At 42.6% G+C, this 16,128-nt stretch overlaps 1 protein-coding gene across 3 annotated transcripts in view; it reads left to right on the top strand.

Annotated features, from left to right (window-relative positions):
• LOC117214410 (zinc finger homeobox protein 4-like) overlaps positions 1-16,128 on the top strand; it is a 290,596-nt gene that overhangs the window by 203,394 nt on the left and 71,074 nt on the right. The window contains exon 1 of one of the 3 annotated variants that reach the window (XM_033460525.1): positions 7,045-7,142. The exons of the other annotated variants lie outside the window; for them this stretch is intronic. The gene's annotated coding sequence lies outside the window, so the exon portion shown is untranslated. Of the gene's footprint in view, positions 1-7,044; positions 7,143-16,128 lie in introns of those variants that run through there. 3 annotated transcript variants of the gene reach the window in all.

Raw genomic sequence — 16,128 nt, 5'->3', positions numbered from 1 at the left:
AGCTAATTTTGATACTAATTTATCTGTCATCGCGTGTTATTTTAATATCTTTCGTGATGTTTGGGAATTTGATAAAGAGAAATCAGTACGTGACGTATCTTGTTGACGTTTATATCGATCTTTTCTCGTGGCGCAAATTAGTGCTCTTTTACTCCGTTATATTAGTAGAAGTAGAATATTGTATTCTGTCTTCATAGAAAATTCTTTCAAAGAAATTGTGATTTTTGTATTAACGAAGAAGATACTTCGAAAATTGCAATTATCGCCCTTACGTAATGTGCTAGCTATCGCGACCATAGAACCATAAACATTCAAATGATACAAAAGCTATCCCGCGATACTATGATCGTAAATAGCTTCTTTTCTAAACATTCTATTCGCTCTGGGCCTAAGTAACCCCGAAGCGAAAACCACACTAATCCGCCTGAACAATCAAGAATTCTTAGGTCACGAACAACGCAGCCTCGAAACCTTCGAAACAACCTATTCGCGAAAGAGTCTCGCGAATTCTTCGCGTTCGTATCCCCACAAGCCCATTAAATTCTCACGTAATTCGTCACCCGTGTAACCAGCTCCATTATTTAACGAAACCGCGCACGAATCGGTGGCATTCGGACTTGGAACGGTTTCACCGGGACAAAACCTGACCTCACCCTCGCTCGGTGAATGCGAACTCGTCAGAAAATTACGTGGTCTCACGCGCGTGCACACGATTCGGAGGGTCGTCCCTGGTTGCGTGTGCATCGAGCACGTACAGGAGGGGTGGAGACAGCAACCCTCTCGAGGAAGGACGTTCTCTCGTCGACTCGTGAGACGCACGCAACGTGGCCTGTCGCCAGGTGAACGGTTCCTCGGGGCGAATCCTAGACGCAAAAGGGGTGAAGAATAGGATGAATATAGAGAGAAGAACGAGAGAGAAAAGAAAAATGTCGTTAGTGAAATGAGGAGCGCACGCTGGCCAGTGGGCTGCGCAACTTTTCAAGCGGAAGGAAACCGGACTGACCAGACTGCCGGGCGCCGTGAGTTTCACCCTCCTTTTGGTCGACGAACGCGAGCCACCGACCTTCTTACCGATTCGTACACGTTAGCCAGCTTAACCGACGAATAAGGATCGCCATCGTGTATTATGTTTGAAATCATAAATCTCGTCAAACTGGTCGATTCCGCGACCGTTTTCCTAACCGCGCAAGGGGTCGGTAAATAAAGAAGGGGTTCGAGTTGCGTCGGACTTTTGACTCAAATTAGTTGGTTGGTATTCTTCTACTGAATGATCGGACGTTTGTTCTCTTTGCGTCGTCTGTTGGGTTTGGTGTTTGATTTGAAGTTGTTTTAAACAAATGGTAATTGTAGAAGTCGAATAAACGCGAAGAATGTGGTAATAGATGTTGGATTTGTAACATGTCGATATTGGTGATATTCCGATAATCTTCTCCAGATTTTCGGCAATTTTTAGTTGATGTCGTTCTCATTGACGAGTTTGGACGTCGTGATTTCTCGATTTTCTTTCTTCTCGTGGATATAATCCTCATATACCTGCGTATTTGGATCTATATTTGCGTCCACGCTTAACTTTTTCTTTATCGTTAGAGAGCTATCAGGTACACGTTTATTCTTTCTTTATATCGATAGGCAAGAAGACGAAAAAAGACTCGTAGGTATCCGAACCAAACTAACAAAAATCCACACAAAGACCATCATTCACGCATGCCACCGTAAAACACACGACTCTGGAAAAGTCAAGTTCACGAGCAAGGAAAATTGCCAGGAACCGAGGCGAGCACAACGTCGAATCGAAATCAAAGCCGGACTAGCGCGTTCTCTTCGTTCGTTGCTAGCTTTTACTGCCCGCAGAAATTTCCATAGGATTTAACCGGTGGCCGCGCGAACAGTTTCGCGTCGAGAGATTCTCTTTCGAATCGTTCGGATAGTTGTCGAGTAAAACGATAGTAATTCGATTTTACGGCCAGAACGGAGCGGAATCGTTTCGGGTTCCCAAGCGGCCGCGGCGTTTTTTTCGCGCGGAGCGTTTCCCACCGGCAGAAAGCGGATCGTCGGCTACCGTGTCGCTGTTTTAACTCTTTGTAATATTTCTCATAGTTCGGGCCACGGTCAGCGGCTCACGGTGAGCGCCTCAGCGACGACGTGGAATGCGTGGAGCTGGCCGCATACCGAAGTATCGCGGTACGTTTTGACGACCCCATAAAACCGCGCGGACGGACGAACCACCGCTCGACGCACGCTCCGATCCTTTGTATTTTTTGAGCGTCCTGATTTCTCTCTTTCCTCTGTCCTCCGTTTGTTGTCTCAGAGATGACGGATCGAAGGAAAGTGTTACGCTTCATATGGAATCTCTGATGCGAGGGTAGCAGGTATGATTAAGCTTCACGTAGGTAACCAAAATTCTATGGTTGCAGGTGTATAAGGAAATTCGAAGCTTTAACATGTAGAACTTTCGTATAAATTTCGACGTAAAGATATTTAAAAAATGAAGATCCTGCAGAAGCAATTTTGTGATATTTCTATTGGAAATTGAAAAATTCGTAAAAGCAACTATAAAATTGCAGGAAACGCAGGATTAGGAAGGGATCATCACGGTACATGTAGATATGTTTTCCGCACCTCGGCGTTTACACACCAGGTGTCGTACGAAAACTACTGGATCCAGAGTCGACGCATCCAATTCTGATAAATTTTTATAACACGATAAACGAAATGTAATCGTTATATATGGATCTAGTATTACGATATAAAGAAATTACATCTATCCATAGATGAGTTGTGTTCGAGGAATTTCGGTCACTCTTGACGAGTGAGAAGAGAATTAGATTTAATTACTTGGTGTTGGAAGTGATTTTAGAAAGGTGTAAAGAACAAACGATCTGTGGCGAAGTCCGAGTGAAACGTTGGAGAGATCGTGTGGGATGATAGCAGAGATTGGAATACTTGGAGGCTTTAAAGGTGGTTTATTATATCGTATATTTTATCGAGCTGGAATACAGAAAGAGGTTGGCTCTCTTTATGCGGGAAATGTGCCGGAAATTAAACTTTGAAGGGAAGAAAGTGTTTAGAATATGGAAAAAGAAGAAAGCTACGAGGAGAATCTCGGATTTGGATGAATTTTTCATAATGATAGGTCGGGAAAACTAAAATAAAACAACGTTGTTCTTCCAAATCTAATCTTCTTTCTCCTCTTGTATCATGATGAGACGAAACTGTACAAAATTGGCAAAAAGTTAAAAGAACTCCAAAATTAATTTTCCCTTAAAGTGTCTTCTAATTCTCTTTATTCGAATGAAAAACAGAGCGACCAAATTAATCGTTCATTTTCGTTCATCGTTACGAACTCCTTCACAAGCAAACCTTCCCTTCTTCCGGACAACTTTTACATCTCGTCTTAAATCACAACGCGAACATGAACTCCTCAACCCCACAATTTTTATCGCGGCTCTTTATTTTGCCACTTTCAAAAGAATCCATCCAGGATTCATAGAGAACAACGGATTTCCGAGCGTCACTAACGGGCGTGTTCTGTTCCAAAAACGAAAAAAAAACAATAAGAAAAGATAAAAAAATTAAAAAAAAAAAAAAAGAAACGAGAGGAGGCACACAGGTGATTCACCGGAACGAAGAAACGAAAGAAGGAATCGGTTTAAAGTCACTTTACGAGTTTCCCTTTGCTAGAGACGGGACACCTGGACGTCCAGGCATCGGAATCCTGAAAGTGCAGTAAAACTGGCCCCTTTTTAAACGAACACTCGCCCTCTGGGTCCATCCATTCACAGATATCCTCTCCTATCCCCTGCTCTCTACGTTTTGCCCCTTAAACGGCCGGTTCAACCCTCTTCGAACGCATCCGCTTGCTTTCCACCGGTCAGTCCGTAGACCAGAGTCTTCCAACGTAAACGTTTTCATAAAATTATCAGTAGCAGATTCTTTCCAATTGTGTAATACATTCTTGAGACGCGAACGCTTTCCAAAATGCAATTAATTTCTATGTATAATATTCTAATAAGGAGTAAAACTGTTTTTCCTATTTTGAAAGGATATTTTCGACAAACTTGCTTCTTACCTCTTCATTCTTTTCGTTATTACAAGGTTGCTTCTCCCACATAGACGCTAGAATTTGATGGAATTCGGAGAAATCTAAATAGAAATTTGAGTAGATTTTATAGCACGATAATGGACATTTTTCTAATTTATATAATAATGTATTTTAATATATTTTTCCTACCTTATACGATACTTACAAAACGATACCTGTTTAATGTGCGTAAAGCAGTTGCGGTACGTCGTTTAATTGGTAAAAAAAGAGGACTGTTTGCTCTTTTAATCAGGACTCGATCTGAAACAAGACGTTGCAATTAGCTTTGGTTCTAATAAACCGATTAGCGGACGGTCTTGAAACAAGATGGTCATGGAAACTTCTATAAGGCCTAGTTCGTTTATCTTCGTCTCCTTCTATAACAAAAAACGAACAAATCGAGTTAATTAGAGGCTAAAGAGAGCCGTGAGGTTCTAAGAGGCATCGACAGTCGTCCCTGACGGAAAACGAATTTACGCGCAAATTAACGGGCAAACGTTTCGAAAGCATGAAATCTCCTAAGCTAGTGATCAGTCACAAGTAACACCAACTCCTACCCACTTTCGTAGTGCCTGTGTTAATAAGTGTTAATACACGGTATCATTATAAATAGGTGAAGCACGGCGTACCAGCGAGGAAAACATTGACATTTTTCATGATCGTCTCTCATGAAGCGCTTAAGTCGAAGAAACGATGAGTCTTCCACTATGCTATAAAAGGACAGCTTCTTGCAGCTGGCTAAATGTCCCACAGAAACTCGTCATTCTCATTCAGAAACCCGATGGAAATCGCATTCTTGCGTTTTCTAGTTATCTTTCTCAGGAATAATCGCTGGTAGTCGACACAGCGAGGACGCCAGTACCAAGCACAATGGCGGTTGTCATCGTTTTGCGCGAGAGGAAATACCGGTACCTACCTCGCTGTGCTTCGTACTAACCTTTTCAATTTATTCCGCGAAGAGGAACATTTTATAACATTTAGACTTACGTAGACGACGAATAAATCGCACATTTATACGAATTTTGTCAATTTTCCATTGGAGGGCGTAAACATCGTGGAAATGTAATTTCCACCGGATTGGATGATTCTCAAATATCCATCGTTACGCCGAACGGATGATAAAGAGATGCGTGGTGAAACGGAGACGGACCCTCGTTCCCGTTAACGAGACGCGACGAGTCACCGAAAACGCACTTGCTTCCCCGTTCAACACTCGTCCAAATTGATCCGGGCTGGACGGTCGGCGACGCGAGTCACAATTTAACAGGTTCTCCTGAAAAGGAGGAAATCATGCACAGACACACCGATAAACTCTCACATAGGGACCGGGCGGGCTGGTCGAAAAAAGGAAAGAGAACGAAAGTACACAACGAAGACGTCTACCGGCGTCTCCTGCCGTCGGAAATCCTGGATCTTCGATCGAGTCGGGCAGACGATACGTCCGGACGAGCGAGCGAGCGAAGAGGGAGAGCGAGAGAGGAGGCAGAAGAGAGCCTACCCCTCAGAGAGGAAAGTTTACCGGAAAGATATCCGGGAAGTTGCAAGGCAGGAGCAGCGACTCGCCTCTCTACCCCCACTCGGTGTTCCCGGTGTCTCAGCGGTCTCAGCGAGTCGTTCGCGGCTTCTGCGCTGTCGTGGCAGCGCTATCTTTGGCCGGCCAAGACCACGCTGAGTAGTAGGGGTAGAGACTCGGGTCGCGGTGGGAGAACAGCTCGGCAAGCTCCCCCACCAGGCAACGTCAACGCAGCATCCAGGGTCGGCGAGGCCACGCCCCGTCGCAGCGTAAGACCACGCCCAATTTCCCCCACTGTCACGGCGGCGCTGATGCCGCGGTGCTCGCGGCGTGAGGGGTACGCGAGCACGGATTAGTGTGGCGGTGAGACGAATGGTGGGGATAGTCGGGACACGGAGCACACTCGGCCGTCCCGGTGTCGTAGAGGGGTGGAAGCGGCCGGCTGCGGAGGGGCGGGGAAGCGAGCAGTTCGGCAGCGCGACCCGACGTGGGCACTTCGCTGTCCGGCCTTTCCTTCATTAAAATATTATTCCGTGCGTAGAGAGAGAGAGCCGCGGAGCCCGGCGAGCCCTCGCCGCCGTTTTCACGCCACGAGCAACGCACTCTCGCCACCCCCTCGTCACGGGCCTCGTATCGTTCGCGATTATCGAGGGGTTGGACGCGGTCGCGGAGTTGGTTTTTTTTCTGCCGGTTGGACCGCCACACTCGTCAACGAGGATTATCGGCAAGTCCGCGCTGCGTGTGCGACCGAAGAAAACGGTGTTGCACAACGAGAATCGGTGTTTCCACGTAGTGCGTGACTTGTTCTCGGTCTCGTTCCGTGTCCTCTAGCCAGGCTGTGACGCGTCGCGCGCAACTCATGTCCCAGAGGAAGCGAACAGAACCAAAAGAAGGGAAAGAAACATACGACTTGGCTGTCATTCGACGCAACAACGTACAGACTACCATCACGAACATCGTCATACGGAATTCGCTTGGATCACCGTAGAGCGAATTGGTGAACCGGAAATTTGTCGTGAGCAACGAATGCCGGTTTTGTCACCTTTTCTGCGGAGTCTTAGATAACGAGTGTCGAAGTGTCGGGAAGTGCTCGAATCTGATAGGATAATTAGCGTGGTGTATTCCGTAGTAGGTCTTCGGATTTGGGAGGGTGATCATTTTATTATTAATCCTGTTATTATTGGCTCGTGGACGCCGCCGAAAACTGTGTGTGGTGCTTTATAAACGTATTCGTATTTCGTATTTCTTGTTTCATCGAGTTCTCATTTTAACGTAAATAACAATTTACGTTGGTATAGGTCTCTTTTACAACCCGGTTCCTTGTTCACGACCCGATTCCTCGTTTACGACTCGGGTCTTTGTTCACGACCCGATTTAATGCAAAGCAAACGCGACCAACAAAAAGTGTTCGGACCTTCTGATCGCCAGTTGTTTACTTGGAAAAGAAGATAAAAAAGTATAAATATCGTGTTTCGATACAGTGTTTTGAGAGAAACAGTGCAACTGCTGCTTGAAGAGAAACTGGCAGCTCGCGGGATATGAACCCAGGTACGTGATCATCTTATGCCTACACAGGATGTAAATCCACTGTTAGTGATCTAGTTCGCGTTACGACCAGTGATTACTATCTCTAGAGTGATAAAATCGACCTTATGGTTCTTGTTTAACTCGGCGGAATTGACAAACGTCATCCGGATCAATCGGGACGCAACATTGTGCTGTGACGTAAAGTGAGGTTCTCTAGATGGTCGAAAAAATTTGTGTGTATGAATGTTCTTTGTGTTCTGGCTGTTGAATGTGAGTTGAGTTAATGCACAAAGTTTCTGTGAAGCACTCTGTGTAGAATCGTATAGTTGTTGGGTTCCCGAAATGGTCCCCGTCAAGATTGTATCGTAGTTGGTGAAAATCTCTTTCATGGTATTCCATTTTCCACAATACACACTTTCTCATCACTTCGGTTTCCACCGTGCATTAGAAATCATTCAGTTTGGCCCAGCTCGCGTCCGGTTCTCTCGCGACTCATCGTGGATCACGGTTATCTGGAGAGCATCGACGAAAACTGAAAAAGTGCATGATATTCAGGGAAATGACAAACAATATTTATCTTGAATACTTAAATTACAATTCTCATGGAAATTTCATGTCATTTTCAATCAGTGAAAAATGTTTTACTCCTCTATTGGTCATTAACTATATACATATATGGGAAGCTTTATTTTACCCTCAACAAGTGAAAAATACCATTCCAGAAAAAAATCTTACGTTTCTTTATTACCTACAAATTATAAAAGAAGTTCCGTTTTACTCTCCACCAGTGAAACATATTTCCCAAGGAGAAATCCTATAAGTATTTCTTTATTATCCATTAATTGTGTGTGAAAGTATTACATTTTACTCTCAATCGGTAAAAAAACACCATTTGAAAAGGAAAACTTATATTTCTCTGTTATCCGCTAATTATATCGTAACAACGATAACGATCGTGTTTGGAACGATTGCTCTCGTTACGCTCGTATCGCAATGCGTTGGAATCCACCAGTTTCACAGGGAATTCGACGAATTCACCGGGCGTCGAGCGTTCCTCCCTCGCGTCGAAATTTCAACCGGTTCCGGTGAACGTTAGTCGCGTTCGTGTGTTCGGGAGGTGCGTGCAACGAGCGCCGGGAACGCGTTGGAAACGCGTGCGACACGCCAGATTTCGATTCGTGCGCAGATAAGGAAACCGGTATTAGGGACCCTCTCGAGCCGGCGAGCCCGTGATACGCCCGTCGCGATTTAGATATCCAGCCTTTTGTTTACCAACATCGCACTCAGACGAAGTGGAGGTTGCACACCGCGATTAGGATCCGCGAAAAAATCCGTGTAATCCGGCTTGTTCGATAACGCTCCACTTTCAATGCCAATAACGTCAGAATCAATGTCGATCTGTCTCGAGCTGTCTCGTTGAATCCGAAGGTATCATTTCGAGTTTTTCGTGTTTGAAAGGTGAATAAGTGATGGGGAAGTGGCAGGTATTTAGATGTAGGTAGAACCACGCGATCGTTAATCGTAGGTATGTGTTCACGAGGATGAAATTGAAGTTTGCAGAGAAAGAATAATCTCGTGTGTGAACGCAGGTGTTTTGAGTTTGGTACCAAATTAAGTGACAGTGATATTGGAAATAATAGTTACTTTCAGTTCGTTGTGTATCTTTTGATAACTGTGAAATGTTGATGTGCCTGTTGGTAAATTCTCCTTTGGTTTCTGTCAAAAAAGTATTCTTATTTTTGTTGGAAATCGCTTCGAAAGTTTGAGTTAAAGAACGATTCTGTAGTTTAGTAGGGATATTGATAAGTATTACAAAATTGTGTCAGATTCTTTAAAGATAGAATATGAGGAAGGATCTTAAATAAATAAAAACGATCTCTTACAATTCGATACCTTAAAAAGATTTAGTCAATCCGAAAATAAAATTCTGTCAAACATTGTACCTCTAATGTCATCTTTATCCTCCATCAAAACTATCAATACATCTACAGTATAGTAGAATTTATATTTTGTTCCACCGAAACCAATCCAGGTTTCCATATACCTTCGAATTACCTAAATCTTGCTGAGAATTCAAAGATACCATCCGACTCTTGTTTCTCTCCTTGATCCACCCACCTAAATCTGTACAACCATGGAAGAAAACCACCCATCCGAAAGAAACCGGACCGGACAGTTGATCCCGAAGGAATTCCATCGAACGAATTTCTTTCCTCCGATTTTCACGAGCGAACTATTCAATTATCTGTATTCGGAGACGCGGATGCAAAGGTCAGCGAAGCATCGACGTCGAAGGCGAAGCGTATCCGTTTCAGGCGCTCATTGTTACTCGAGGTTGTTCGATAGGGAAGCTTGCACGCCGGTGTTTCCATAAACAGCGAATAATTCGGTGCCGCTTTCTAGCCAGCCATTGTGACCGACCTTTTTTGCCCCTGTCTCGACGCTCTGTCTCGTTTCACCTATCGATAACGAGACGTAGAAGTTAACTCGACCTGTGAAAACCCCTAGAGACGACCACATATTCGTCCTCTTAGGGAGTTGACCTCGGTCTGAAAAGTCAGGTTGCCGGTTCATTTCCCACCGTCATTAGACGATTTATTTCTCTAAATCGAAGCCCGCCGGGCTAATTAATCGTGATTAGCTCGGCGAGGCAACGTTCGTTCGGTTTCCTGGTGTTGGTTTGCCGCGCGATGCGTGCGCAATTAATTAAAGGCCCGCGCGGTTTGCATCTGCCGGGTGCTTTCTCGAAAGACAATTTACCATCGGGGTCAACGGTATCGCGTTGCCCGATGGTGCGCCGCAGCTCGTGCGTAGCCGGGCCTTTATTCGTCGCCCACGAAGCGGCCTGGCTGCCTCCAGCGGCCGACTAATTAACCGCGATTGATATACGCCCGGCCCCGCGCGCTAGAAACTCTGCGATCGCTCGCGCGCATGGCCCGCGAGCCACCGACACCATTGCAACGTTATGAGGGAATCTCGAAATTTATCGCGACACCGGACACCATCGGCAACGACGCTGAGAACGACCCGGGCGACGCGCGCCAACGACCCATTCTCTCCGCATTCTGGTTGCTCGACCAACTTTCGATCGGAGATTAGGAATCGAACGAATGCGGAACATGGTAATTAGATCGCGGAGATTTATGGAATTCATATTTTTATGAATCAAAGAGTAGATTAGGAATAGAGCAGAGTAAAAGCGTTGAAAGCGCAGAATCTAGGTAGAAAAATTTTTTTCTCTATTAATACTAGAACTACCGAACCTATTCATCAAAATGACGAGCTTTAGATCTTTTCTGACTATTATTGAAAGGATACGAATATTTCTGCTAAAATTAACATTGATTTTTATTTAAACGAAGCTTAATTACTATGGATATGCTTACTTTATTTAATATCGTTTGAATTATACCGATTTATACGTAGAACATTTAGCTACAAATTAAAGATCGATAGTTGTGGTGTTAAATATTACGAGTACTATATTTTGGATATTTCATATATTTTTGTATCTTATGTTCGTTCTGTACGTTTGCATCTTCAAATTTTCCACGAGTGCATAGAAATCCGCAGTGTAGTGATAATTGGTAGGTGGTTTGTCGGTCTTTTTTCTTTTTGCAGATTGAATTTTAAGTTGACTCGAATTTAGGTGATATTCTTTGAAATGTTTGTACAGCGGCTACGAAAGATGTTTCGTTTAAATATTTACTTGAAAATTAATCTCTCTGAATATATTTCCCACAAAGTGGTGAAACTTGCATAAATGTTAGTTGAATCAAGTAAGAGATGACGTAAAATATGTTTGAACGCTAAACCGTAGTCGGAAGCTTGCAATAGCTTGTTATGTACAATATCGAACTCAAGTGAAATACACGATGTATATCTCTGATTGTAGTTCCTTATCCTACAAGGTTCAAGTAGATACTTCTTTCATGGAATCCGATTCTTTCAAATATCAAAGTACTTTTAAGTACATTCTTGAACATTACACGTGTAATTCAAGTAGGTACTTATATATCTTGTAAATAGAGAAAAAGTTACTAATCGAGTTTCACGAAATTAAACGTTTGTATTAATATTTGTCATTCACGAATGTATATATAATAGAGAGAGATTAAAGTTGATCCGATTCTTAATTTTTTTCCTACAAAAATTAGTGAAATTATGTATTACTGGGATCTTTTTTCTATATAAATATCGGAGAGCACTGAATTGTTCGAAGATTTGAAAGAAAACTAAATGTATAGTGGAATGGTAATTCTTGGAACATTGGTTATTGGTACGGTAGGTTTTCCTATGATAAGGCTCGTTATTGATATCTATGGCGGATTAGTGATAAGGGGAGATACAGAATTTGATGGAGTACTCCACCCAGTGTCTTTTTTTCTAAATACTTGCAGCGATAAATGGATTATGAGTTCTAAGGTATCTATATTTCTTAGGTAGGAAATAACAAGAAAGAATAAGCAGAGATTTTACAATGCTACGCTTTCTGTTTGTCTCATAATCAATTCTATTTATTTCTACTCTCGCACGTCACTGGCATCATCTGTTTAATGTAAAAAGCATATTGCATTCAATTGCTTGTGGGCGAGAATTTAACTAACCTCTCATCGTTAATTATCCAAACCTGGAAATAAATATCTACTTATATAAAACGTTGTACAATTTTCTTACACGAAGATCATTTCTATATTTCCGTTGAATTTAACTCTTTCATTTATCATGTATACAATTTTGAATTAAATACTAAAATATAGTATCGACGGGATATAATGAATTAAATAAGCTGATAGTTTATAAATATAGTCGTATAACCATAATTAAATAATAAGTAACAATCGAAAAGTAAGATGTAAGACAGTTGTACATAAGAGTAGATAATTGTAAAGTACAAATATTCGTAGTTTCTATGATAGACAAAACTTCAACTAACCCTACTCAGTATTGTATCGTACGAATGAAAATCTGGGAAATACTAACTTACTCACCAATGACTTATTAATAAGTAGCTTAGTGATAAGTAACTAACTAATACTTTATGTTCCTAGGCTTCTAACAATTACAGAAAAATTCTCCAACTAATAACCTATTTAGATATGTATATACTATAAAAGAGGAACCATAATTTTTCCTACTTAAAACCTTAACGGTGGGCATATATCTATCCATCTATCCATAAGTAATTTAAATTAAAACGATGCGAATCATCAAATTCCTATCTCAATAAGATACAACATTGTAATGTTATCAAAAACAAGAAATCAAGAGCCAACGATTTTGACATGTTAGCCAACTCTGCTATTATATGTGTACTCACATAAAAACCCGCAGTTATCTAAATGTGCAAGGAAAAAACACCACCTCAACAAATGTAGAAACTAGAAATTCATGGCGTCTCGCTTGCCCACAGATCACAAGCGTTCGAAACACGTTGATGCCTTGAATCCTAAGCATTTTCAAGTCTCGATGGACGGTCGGGAACGGGTATCGGAACGCGTGGAAAAAAGGCGAGTCGCGACATCGCATCACCGGCATTTTTCTCGCGTCCTACCTTCGGTATTGCGGCAATTTGTTTACCGAAACGCAGAAATTTCTGCGGCTGGTGGGGCTGCACGATGTTCCCCAGGGGCTAATTAATCGAGAGCGGCGGAAAGTGCACGGTACGTTTCTCTAGGCGGGCCGCTTTCACGATCGCACCGGCCGCCTCGCGAACTAATTAGATCCGCGAGCCGCACGGCTCGCCTCGATCCGTGAACGTGCGTGCACCGATTATTTCGTAACCGGATTAATTAAGGGAAACACCGTTCACCGTCTCGTTAACGCTCGCGATTGCCCGTTCCTGGTCGTGACCAGAGAAAAAAGGGAAGTTGGTTCGATGTAAAAAATGGTTCCGGTAGCGCGATGAAGATCTTCGATGAACTGTGTCTGAAACGGTGGCTATTGACTTTCTAACTGTTCTTGTTTTGTTCTAAAGCAGCGGGATGATCCAGTTGGTAGGAGAAAATTAGACGGAGAAAAATATCTGTTGGAAGAGGCCTGATGACGCAACATGATTCTAGACGAGAACTCTAAGTGCATTTCATTGATGAGGAACGTTTTATTGGTGAAGGGTAGTTAGATGCGGTCAGTTTGGTAATCATAGTTATTTTGGTACTGTAAGATTTTTTATATTTACTGGTATTGTACACATTTGTTGGAATATTGTATGTATGAAATCATGAAATGAAAACGATTATCTTTTTGATAGATCACCGCACCATATTATACATATTGAACAACCAACAGTCCGAACTTGTCCTTACGATTACATATGCACTCGCACTTTATCTACAAACGGCCGCGAGACTTTTAAAACGTGAACAATACTTGAGAGAATGAGTACGAAAGGATTCGACGCTGTATTTGCTACGGACGCTAATTTAGGACGAATATTCAAACACAGCAGCGCTCCGAATTAATCGAACTAGAAGAACTCTGTTTAACGTGACATATTAAACACATTCACAGTCACATTATTGTGATAACAATTGCTAAATTTAAACAAAAATCAACAACAACAACAAAAATCAACAACAACAACAACAACAACAACAACAAAAATCAACGACAACGACAACAACATTCAACAACAACAACAACAACAACAACAACAACAACAACAACAATCAACAACAACAACAACAAAAATCAACAACAGCAACAAAAATCAGCAACAAAAATCAAGCTGAAAATGATCTGAACATTCGCGCAAAAGCCGTTCGGAGGCATCTTCGTGATTTTAACCTCGAAAAGGATCATTTTCAGACTGCTACTGATTTCTAAAATGAAATCTACGCTACAAATGATCGGAACATTCCTACAAGAACCGTTCAGAGGCATGTTCGTGATTTTGAGCCCGAAAATGATCATTTTCAGACTGTTACTGATTTCTAAAATAAAATCTATGCTACAAACGATCTGAACATTCCTGCAAGAACCGTTCGGTGACATCTTCGTGATTTTGATCTCGAAGGACGCGTGTTTCGGAAGAATCCGATACTCAGTCGTAAACATCAGAAGCTGGGAATTGCATTCGCCGAAGCACACAAGCACCAAACGGTTCAAGATTCGGGAAAAGTGTTTCTTCCGATGAATCAAAATTTATTAGGATGTAATAGCGAACAATTGTAAATTATTGTCTATTTATTATTTATAATATCAATAATTTATCAGGAAGGTAGTCGACTGAAAAATGCGTCCACTAAGTATCTAAGAGAAATATTTCATTTTTATGTTTTATCGAAATAAATCGTCTTTGTAACTACTTAAAATCATTAATCCGTTAACTATTTAGCTACTTTAGCCATCAAAATTATCATACAACATGATTGATTACCGATTATTTAATACTTATTTCTATAGTACATTCACTATCAATAAAAACTAGTTTATTAGTTGCGAAAAAGATAGGTCATAGATAGATTTATTTTAAATAAATCACGAATATCGTATACGATCAAAATAACTGTAAAGGGGTTGTAGGTTGAGTTGGTTCGATCAAACTTCCCTATGTATTCAGTTTTCTTTGTTAAACGAGCTATATTTCTCATATACACGTTGAACTCAATTTTCACAGTGCCCTTCGATCTTGAAATTGGTTCCAATTTATCCTTACACGAGAGAACAGCACTTAAACACTATATTAAGCACTATATTGATACACAAATCTCTGAAAGTTCCCGCGTAATTGGTAACATTGAGCTGTACCTTGAGCGTTCCTTTACGCGAAATCAGACGTTCCGCCGTGTACAAGCGCAACAGTACGGTTATCGATAGTACGTACTGCGAAGTTTCCACAAAATGGCGAAAACTGTCTCATCTTTCTCAATGCGCCCATTAATTCCCCGACACCTCGTTTCGCAAGCCTGGTTTCTCGACAGCTCCGCCGTGTCTCGCCAGCGGAAAGGTTCGAGTTCAACGAGCACTCGCGTTCTCAAACAGCACACGTTGTCAGGGAAAGGGGAAGAGATCTCGAGGGGGATGGAAGGGGCTGTGGAGGGTTGGAGCGGGTAGGGGCGAGGAGGGACGAAAAAAAATTAGCGAGATGCATTTAACAGTTCCCAGTCGTTCTCGCGATAAATCATTAGCGATTGGTGGAAGGAATATCGCTCGGTATAATATATTATCGTCACTCGGCCCATAATTTAGACTCGCGGAAGAACGGTCGACGCGGCGCAATTAAAATAGTAATAATTTATTATCTTGCTTGGCGCGGCGACTCGTGTTTACGCGCGAACGCGGTCGTGCGCACGCCGACGAACACAATATTCTCTCTTCGCTGGGTATAATTGAAAGAACCAGAGGTGGATACCCGAAAAACTTTCGTCGAGGGTTAACGAGACAAACAGGCAGGGAGGGAGAAAAGTGAGAGAAAAGGAGGGAGAAAAGAGAGAAAGAGGAAGGGAGGGATGGAGAGAGAGAATAGGTACCTGGAAGAAGGAGAAGCGAGGAAACGTTAGTTCTCCGATTGAAGCGAGAGCGTCATCGTTATCGTCGCGAGAAGACAGTTCCATTGGAGTGAAAGACGAGTTATCTCGTCGCGTTCGTGGCGCGGTCCGAATCCGACGGGCGCGGCGCCGCGCATTGAAATCACCGTGGCGGGCCACCAACATAGCCGGAAATAGGTGCTCGTCCCGCTCGAAACACCGAGATCCCGAGAAACCCGTCGCGTCGCCGATCGACCGTCCTACTTCGCTCCATCCTTTTCTCTTCATTTTCCTTCATTTCGAGGTGAAACCTTTCGAAAGATGTAGCACGCTTCCGTGTGTTCACGCCACGGCACACCGCGTCTGAGTTATTTCTCAGAGTCCGGGCCGGGCGTTCCGAAGGCGTCAAATTATTAATCCCGACGACGCTCGTTAAAAGTGTACGGTGCACCAGGGAGGAAGAAGTACGTACGTCGTGCTGGGAGGTCAATTTCATAATTTCCAGTTGAACGACAATTTAATTCGAACGTTTCACTCGT

The sequence above is a fragment of the Bombus bifarius genome, unplaced genomic scaffold (assembly GCF_011952205.1).
Source record: "Bombus bifarius isolate JDL3187 unplaced genomic scaffold, Bbif_JDL3187 scf7180000007970, whole genome shotgun sequence".
Taxonomy (NCBI): Eukaryota; Metazoa; Arthropoda; class Insecta; order Hymenoptera; family Apidae; genus Bombus; species Bombus bifarius.
The sequence above is the reverse complement of the archived record's forward strand: the minus strand, read 5'-3'. Positions and strand labels throughout refer to the sequence as shown.